Source organism: Aotus nancymaae, unplaced genomic scaffold (genome assembly GCF_030222135.1).
Source record: "Aotus nancymaae isolate 86718 unplaced genomic scaffold, 86718_ANA_hifiasm-v0.15.2.pri h1tg000027l, whole genome shotgun sequence".
Classification (NCBI taxonomy): Eukaryota; Metazoa; Chordata; class Mammalia; order Primates; family Aotidae; genus Aotus; species Aotus nancymaae.
The window spans coordinates 1,157,940-1,167,208 of NW_026988440.1; the positions used below are offsets into that span (position 1 = coordinate 1,157,940).

Genomic DNA, 9,269 nt, shown 5'->3' on the forward strand with positions numbered 1-9,269 from the left:
ATGGAATAGAGCCACACATACGTCTGATCCCAATTCTGACATAGAGTAGGGGCGCCCTCTTGTGTTCAGAGACCTGTCCTGCTGCCGCGAGCCCAGGAAGACCCAGGGAAGGTCTTGGCTGAGCAGGTGTGATGGGAGCTCAGGGCCACTGTCCTTAGTCCTGTGGCCACACGGAGGCGCCGCTGCGCTGCTCTCAGATTCTCTGAGCAGAAGAGAGGACTGGGCTATAAGGCAGAGATGGCTGACCCGGGGCTGAGCATCAGTGAGGGTGAAGGCGCCTCTGAGCAGCAAGGGACCCCACAACGATGGGAGGAGGGGAAAGCTCTGGAGCCTTGTGCCGTCCCTGAGGTTTCTGTCTCCTCCCTGCAACTCCTCTCTCCATCCCTTCATGGCAACACTCTGGAAAACTGAAAAGAAGAAATGTTTTCTTCTACTCCTTTCTTTTCAGTGTTCCTTCTTCATATAGGAATAATAACACGTGCATAACTTTTTTCTAGGAAGGATGCATGAGACTTGACAACATGTGTTCACAACCCTTTTACTAACATTTAAGAATTATCTACTCACTTATTTATTTTGAGAGACCGGGTTGTGCTCTGTCACCCAGGCTGCAGTGCAGTGGTGCAATCTTGGCTCACTGTAGCCTCAAACTCCTGGGCTCAAGTGATCCTCCCACCTCAGCCTCCCAAGTAGCTGGGGACTACAGGTGTGTGTCCCCACACTCAGCTAACTTTTTATTTCTTTTTGGTACAAATGGAGTCGTACTATGTTTTTGATGCTGGTCTCAAACTCCTCACCTCAAGGCATCCTCCCGCTTCAGCCTCCCAAAGTGCTGGAATTGCAGGTGTGAGCCACTGTGTCCAGATACAAATGTATTTATTTTAATTGCTCATAGTCTTTCTCTCCTCCAGAATAGAAGCTTTATGAGGACAAGGACAGTGATTTTGATTGTTCACAGCTGCATTTTCCTGCCTTGAATTTAGGATAACTCCTCTTTCTGGGAAGGACTGTTCTTTGATTATTTTGTATTCACAACAGTTCCAAAATTGTAGAATAATGAGACTCAAGACTGGCTAAGTTTTTGTTGTTGTTGTTTGTTTAAAAAAATCTCTGACCAGGTGCCAGATTACTCATAGTATTTTATGGTGTAGATGTGTCACATTTTCTGTATCCAGTGTACCATTGATGGACATTTAGGTTGATTCCAAGTCTTGGCTATTGTGAATAGTGCTGCAGTGAACATATGTGTACATGTAAGACACGTACTTCCTTTTTTTGTTGAATTTATTTTATTTCACTTTAAGTTCCAGGATACATGTGCAGAATGTGCAGGCTTGTTACATACATATAGCCTGCCATGGTTGTTTCCTGAATCTACTGACCCATCCTGTAAGTTCCTTCCCCTCACCCCCTACTCCCCAACAGGCCCTGGTGTGTGTGGTTTCTCTCCCGGTATCCATGTGTTCTCATTGTTCAACTGCCACTTAGGAGTGAGAACGTGGTGTTTAGTTTTCTGTTCCCACGTTAGTTGGGCTGAGGATGATGGCTTTATGCTTCATTCATGTCCCTCCAAAGGATATGAACTCAATTTTTATGGCTGTGTAGTATTCCATGGTGTATATGTACAACATTTTCTTTATCCAGTTTATCTTGAATAGGCATTTGGGTTGGTTCCATATCTTTACTATTGTAAATAGCAGTGCAATAAACATACATGTGCATGTGTCTTTATAGTAGAATGATTTATATTCCTTTGGGTATATACCCATAATGAAATTGCAGAGTCAAATAGTATTTCTGGTTCTAGATTTTTGAGGAATGGCCACGCTGTCCTCCATAATGGTTGAACTAGTTTATATTCCCACCAATAGTGTAAGTGTTCCTACTTCTCAACAGCCTTGCCAGCATCTATTTGTTTCTTGACTTTTTAATAATTGCCATTCTGACTGCTGAGAGATGTTATCTCATTGTGGTTTTGATTTGCATTTCTCTAATAGTCAGTGATATTGAGCTTTTTTTCATATCTGTCTTGGCCACATAAATGTCTTATTCTGAGAAGTGTCTGCTCATATCCTTTGCTCACTTTTGAATGGGGCTGCTTTATTTCTTGTAAATTTGTTTAAGTTCTTATAAACAAACACGTGAGCTCTCATCATCCTTGTTTAAACACCTAACAGGTATCCTAAACAGTGCAACATGGCAAGAAAATGAAATAAAAGACCAATAGAAGAACTGGGCTTGGTGGCTCATGCCTGCAATAGCCACATTTCGGGAGGTCGAGGTGGGAGAATCACTTGAGTTCAGGAGTCTGAGACCAGCCTGATGGTGAGACCTTATCTCTACCAAGTAAAAATAATTTTAAAAGGAAAAAGATCAATGGATAGGAAATAAGGAAATAAATGTCTTTCTTTGTCACCAGCTTCATTTCATATGTAGAAAACACTAGGGAATTCTGAAAAAGTCTCTGGAATTAATCATTGAATTCTCAAAATAGTTCCTAAAATATATGTAATAAGCAACTTAGAGGAACATAAAAAGATAGCAAACGATACTGGTCATCAAAGAAGTGAAAGTTGAAACCACAATGAGAAACCACCACACATCACCTGGAATAGGTAAAGTTAAAAAGACATATGGTAAGTCTAAATACTGGCAAGAATATGGAAAAATTGCAATATCTGATGTTGCTGGTGGGAACGCAAAAAATGTTGCAGCCAATTTGTAAAGTGGTTTGACAATTGCTTATACAGCTACCTATCCATTACCACATGACCCAGCAATTCCATAAATATGTATTTATCCAAAAGAAATAAAAATATAAGGCCACACTTGTAAGCAGTTACTTACAGTGGCTTCATTAATAACACACCCTAACTGGAGTAATCCACATATTTATCAACTGGAGAATAGAGAAACCAGTGAGTAAACTGGGATTCCAGCAATACTGGGCAGCTGCTCAGCAACAAAAATGAATGAATGGCATCATCTCAAACATTGTTATGCTGAGTGAGAGACCAAACAAAGGACTACATCACATATAATTGCATGTCCATGAAATTCTGGAAATTACACTACTGTAGTGACAGAAAGCAGAGCAGTGGTTGAGTGAAGGGAAGGGGGTGAAGGTGAGAGGCAAAGATTAAATAGAAAGGGGCAGAAAGAAAGTTTTTAGGGAGAAGAAACTGTTCTGTAGAGTGTCACAATTCTGGAGTGACTGGGCGGTGGGAACTGAGGGGAGAGGAGGGTCTGAGGGATGAGAGGGGCAGAGAGAAGGGCTGGGGAAGCAGGAGGTGAGGAAAAGGAGCAGGAGAAAGGACTCTAAAGCAGTGGAGGAGCTGAGCAGGGGGTTCTTTGCATTTGGTGTTTCTCTACTGGGCAGTGTGGTAGTTACACGACTACAAATAATCACCAATATTCACCAAAAGGCACAGCTGAAACCGGTAAATTTTTGTTATATGTAAAAGTCCTAAAAAGCAAAAAAAAAAAAAACAAAACAAACGAACAAACAACCCGGGTGGGAAAAAAGGCAAAAATAAAGACATTTGTAGATCATCAAAACCATAAAATTCATTTCCTAGGCATCCTGTACTACATGTAATTTTAAAGGAAGCTCTTCAGGCTGAAGGGAAATGATACTAGATGGTGACTCAGATACACAGAAAGGAACAATTAACAACAGAAGTGATGCAAACACACATATCACATACACACTCATTTTCTTAATTTCCTGAAGACATATGACTGCTTGCCTAAAACAAAATGTATTACACTGTATCATTGAGTTTATAATGTATATTGATGTAATATATACAACAGCAATAGCATAATGATAGGCTAAATGACAGTATACCATTTGAAGTTTCCTTTATTTTGCTGGATGTAGTTTAACATTACCTCAACTTCACTGTGAAAACTCAAGGAATCGAGTTTCCATTCTCAGAACAATAAAAAATTAGTGTAAAGAAATACAGTTAAAAACCACAGGGAGAATTAAAACCATAAACAAAAAAAGTTTCCTTGACACATAAGAAAGTTGCAAAGGAGGAATGGAAACTGTGAGACATGAGACAAATTGAAAACAAATAGCAAAGTGGTAGACCACAATCCAACCATTGTAAGGGAAGAAATGACATGACCTGAGTTACATTAGCAGGAGGGCTGAGCACTGTGGGAACAGACATGGGCAGGAAGTGAGCGAGGGTGTTAGTGCCACAATTCTGGAGTGACAGGGTGGCGGGGACTAAGGGGAAAGGAGGATGTGAGGGATGATGGGGCAGAGAGAAGGGCTGGAGAAGCAGGAGGTGATGAAAAGGAGCAGGGGAAATAATTCTAAAGCAGTGGAAAAGCCTAGGAGGGGGTTCTTTGCATTCGGTATTTAATACATTTTGTGGGACTATCTAAAAACTAATGGCCTCCTTACAACTAAAAAAAAAGGGTTACAAAAATACCAAGTGTGTAAACAAAGTATGCACACTGCTTAGATGTGCATAGTTCACAAAAACAGGCAGTGCTGGAGTGTCGGTGAAGAGCATTGGGACTGCATGGAGCACTGGCAACTTTGAGGTGACGACTACAGGCTCCCGGTTCAACATACAGTAACAAACCTGTATTCAGGAGATGTTCTGGACTCACACGGGGAATCTCTGGCTAGAGAATGAAGATAATTTTAAATGTAACAACCCAGAGTCACAGATCCATAGTCTGGGAAAGTAAAACGTAGGTTTGAGAGTTTAATTGTAATGCTGTTTTGACACAGGTCTTTTACAGATTGGAATTCTAACCATTCACGGATTGACAGTACTGTGCTACCTACTGTATTAATAAACAAAAAGGAAACTGGTCTCTATGAGAATCTCTGGTGCCTTAAGACAAAACTTGACCAGATATAGAGAGAAAACCCCTGTCTCTACACCTCCATTCCCAGGGCGAGCTCACTCTCTGACATCAAGTTCCCCCTGGTGAGTTTCCTTGTACAAGAGTCTGAGGGGAGAGGTAAGAAGTGGGAGGTAGGGAGTCCAGTTCAAAGTCGGGGATTCCAGGACGAAAAGTGAAGGAGAAGGGGCTGGGCGCAGCCTGGGGGTTCTCTCCCTGGTTTCCGCAGACAGATCCTTGGCCAGGACTCACGGAGGCAGTGTGACAAAGAGGCTTGTGAGGGATCAGGACAAAGGTCCAGGTCCTGTGCGTGGGTCTCAGGGTGTCAGGCTCCAAGGGCCGCCTCTGCATTGGGGAGCAGCGTTGCGGATTCCCACTTCCCTGTGTTTCACTTCTCCCAATCTGTGTCGGGTTCTTCTTCCTGGATACTCACCAGGCGACCCCAGTTCCCACTCCCACTGGGTGTCGAGTTTCTAGAGAAGCCAATCAGCGTCGCGGCGGTCTCGGTTCTAAAGTCCCCAGTCACCCACCAGACTCAGATTCTCCCCAAACACCGAGGCTGGGATCATGGCGCCTCGAGCCCTCCTCCTGCTGCTCTCGGGGGCCCTGGCCCTGGCCGAGAACAGGGCGGGTGAGTGCGAGGTCAGGAGGGAAACGGCCTCTGCGGGGAGGAGCGAGGGACCGCCCGGCGGGGGCGCAGGACCCGGGGAATCGCGGCGGGCGGAGGGTGTGGCGGGTCTCAGCCCCTCCTCGTCCCCAGGCTCCCACTCCATGAGGTATTTGAGCACCTCTGTGTCCCGGCCCGTCCGCGGGGAGCCCCGATACATCGAAGTTGGCTACGTGGACGACACGCAGTTCGTGCGGTTCGACAGCGACGCCGTGAGTCCGAGGATGGAGCCGCGGGCGCAGTGGATGGAGAAGGTGGGGCCAGAGTATTGGGACAGGGAGACACAGAGAGCCATGGCCAACGCACAGACTGAGCGAGTGAGCCTGCGGAACATTCGCGGCTACTACAACCAGAGCGAGGCCGGTGAGTGACCCCGGCCCGGGGCGCAGGTCACCGGCCCTCCCCATTCCTCACAGACCGCCTGGGTCTCCCCGAGTCTCCGGGTCCGAGGTCCACCCCGAGGCTCCGGGCACGCCCGGACCCTGGACCGGGGAGAGCCCCAGGCGCCTTTACCAGGTTTCATTTTCAGTTTAGGCCAAAAAATCCCCGCGGGTTGGTCCGGGCGGGGCGGGGCTCGGTGGTTGGGGCTGACCGCGGGGGCGGGGCCAGAGTCTCACACCATCCAGAGGATGACCGGCTGCGACGTGGGGCCGGATGGGCGCTTCCTCCGTGGGTATTACCAGGACGCCTACGACGGCAAGGATTACATCTCACTAAACGAGGACCTGCGCTCTTGGACCGCCGCGGACAGGGCGGCTCAGATCACCCAGAGCAAGTGGGAGGCGGCCAATGTGGCGGAGGAAATGAGAGCCTACCTGGAGGGCACGTGCGTGGAGTGGCTCCTCAGACACCTGGAGAACGGGAAGGAGACGCTGCAGCGCGCGGGTACGGGGCAGTCGGGAGCCTTCACCATCTCCTGTAGAACTCCCAGACGGGCCTCCCACGAGGAAGGGAAGAAAATGGAATCAGCCCTAGAATATTGCCCTCCCTTGAATGGAGAATGGCATGAGTTTTCCTGAGATTCCTCTGAGGGCCCCCTCTGCTCTCTAGGACAATTAAGGCATGACGTTTCTGAGGGAATGGAGGGGAAGACAGTCCCTGGAATACCGATCAGAGGTCCACTTTGACCCCTGCAGCAGCTTTGGGCATCGTGACTTTTTCTCTCAGGTCTTCTTCTCTGCCTCACGCTCAATGTGTTGGAAAGTCTGATTCCAGCTTTTTTGAGTCCCTCAGCCTCCTCTCAGATCAGGATCAGAAGTCGCTGTCGCTCCCTCAGAGACTAGAACTTTCCACGGAATAGGAGACTATCCCAGGTGCCTGTGTCCAGGCTGGCGACTGGGTTCTGACACCCCAGGTGTCCTGTCCATTCTGAGGATGGTCACATAGGTGCTGCTGGGGTGTCCCATGACAGATGCAAACTGCATGAATTTTCTAACTCTTCCCGTCAGAGTCCCCAAAGACACAAGTAACCCACCACGCCGTCTCTGACCATGAGGCCACCCTGAGGTGCTGGGCTCTGGGCTTCTACCCTGCGGAGATCACACTGACGTGGCAGCGGGATGGGGAGGACCAGACCCAGGACACTGAGCTTGTGGAGACCAGGCCAGCAGGGGATGGAACCTTCCAGAAGTGGGCGGCTGTGGTGGTGCATTCTGGAGAAGAGCAGAGATATACGTGCCATGTGCAGCATGAAGGGTTGCCAGAGCCCCTCACCCTGAGATGGGGTAAGGAGGGGGATGGGTAAGGAGAGGGATGAGGGGTCATGTCTCGTCTCAGGGAAAGCAGGAGCCCTTCTGGAGCCTTCAGCAGGGTCAAGGCTGAGGCCTGGGGTCAGGGCCCCTCACTTACCCCTCCTTTCCCAGAGCCATCTTCCCAGCCCACCATCCCCATCGTGGGCATCGCTGCTGGTCTGACTGTCTTGGGAGCTGTGGTCACTGGAGCTGTGGTCGCTGCTGTGATGTGGAGGAGGAAGAGCTCAGGTAGGGAAAGGATGAGGAGTGGGGTCTGGGTTTTCTTGTCCCTTTTGGGGTTTCAAGCCCCAACTAGAAGTGTTCCCCTGCCTCCTTACTGGGAAGGACCATCCACACATGGGCCGACCTAGCCTGGGGCCCTTTGTGCCAGCACTTATTCTTTTGTGAAGCACGTGTGACAATGAAGGACAGATGTATCACCTTGATGATTGTGTTGTTGGGGTTTTGATTCCAGCATTCACAAGTCAGGGGAAGGTCCCCGCTGAGGACAGACCTTAGGAGGGCGGTTGGTCCAGGACCCACACCTGCTTTCCTTGTGTTTTCCGATCCTGCCCTGGGTCTGTAGTCATAGTTCTGGAAACTTCTCTTGGGTCCAAGACTCAGAGTTTCTGCTAAGATCTCATGGCCTTGCCTCCTCCCAGTCCTTTCACAGGACATTTTCTTCCCACAGGTGGAAAAAGGGGGAGCTACTCTCAGGCTGTGTGTAGGTGGTGGGGGCGGGAGTGTGGAGGAGCTCACCCACCTGATAATTTCTCCTGTCCCACATCTCCTGCGGGCTCTGTCCACATCTTGTTTTTTTTTTCTACCCCAGCCAACGACAGTGCCAAGGACTCTGATGTGTCTCTCAGGGTTTGTAAAGGTGAGATCCTGGGGGTCTGAAGTGGGCAGAGTTAGGGGCAGAGGGGACAGGACTGGGTAATGTGGATTCTTTGATTGGGACATTTTGAGTGTGTGGTGGGCTGTTCAGAGTGTCATCACTTACCATGACTGACATGAATTTGTTCGTGACTATTTTCTGTAGCCTGAGACAGCTGCCTTGTGTGGGACTGAGATGTAGGATTTCTTCACACTTTCCCTGTGTGACTTCAAGAGGCTCTGGCATCTCTTTCTGCAAAGGCATCTGAATGTGTCTGCGTCCCTGTTAGCGTAATGTGAGGAGGTGGAGAGACAGCCCATCCCTGTGTCCATCGTGACCCCTGTTCCCATGCTGAGCTGTGTTCCCTCCGCAGTCACCTTTCCTGTTCGAGAGAAGTGGGGCTGGGTGTATCCATCTCTGTCTCAACTTCATGGTGCACTGAGCTGCAAACTCTTACTTCCCTACTGAAAATAAGAATCTGAATATAAATTTGTTTCCTCAAATATTTGCAATGAGAGGTTGATGCATTAATTAAATAAGTCAATTCCTAAAATTTGAGAGAGGAAATAAAGACCTGAGAACCTTCCAGGATCCATATGTTTGCTGTGCTGAGTCTGTTGCAGGTGGGGATGGAGAAGGCTGTGAGGAGCCGAGTGTGGACGGGGCCTGTGCCCAGTTGCTGTTGAGTCCATCATGGGCTTTATGTGGTCAGTCCTCAGCTGTGTCAACTTCACTTCTCCATTGTCCTTGTCCCTTCAGTGGAAACTTGTCCAGCAGGAGCTGTGACCACAGAGAGTTACACATCACCCAGGGCAGCCCCTGCACATGGGAGTCTCTGTGTTTCTAACACAAATTTTCAGACCCATTCAGCTCCTGCCCTCCTTCTGGGGCTCCTGCTCTGCTTTCCTGCCCTCTCTCCCTGCCCTGGTTCTAGTGATCTTGGTGCTGGCTCCAATCTCAGCTCATGAATCTAAAGCAGAGGCTAATTTAGATTCATATTTGTTCATTAAATTGGATCCATAGTCTAGAATTGTTCTTTCCTGAAGAGAGATACCTGGTTGTGTGCTGCAGTGTGCATGGGGGTTGGTGTGGGAAGAGGGTGGGGGAGGGAGGCCACAAGCAG

At 48.4% G+C, this 9,269-nt stretch overlaps 1 pseudogene; it reads left to right on the forward strand.

Moving 5' to 3' along the window:
• Positions 1-5,439: 5,439 nt before the first annotated feature.
• LOC105729137 (patr class I histocompatibility antigen, A-126 alpha chain-like) lies at positions 5,440-8,737 on the forward strand (annotated as a pseudogene).
• The last annotated feature ends 532 nt before the right edge of the window (positions 8,738-9,269 follow it).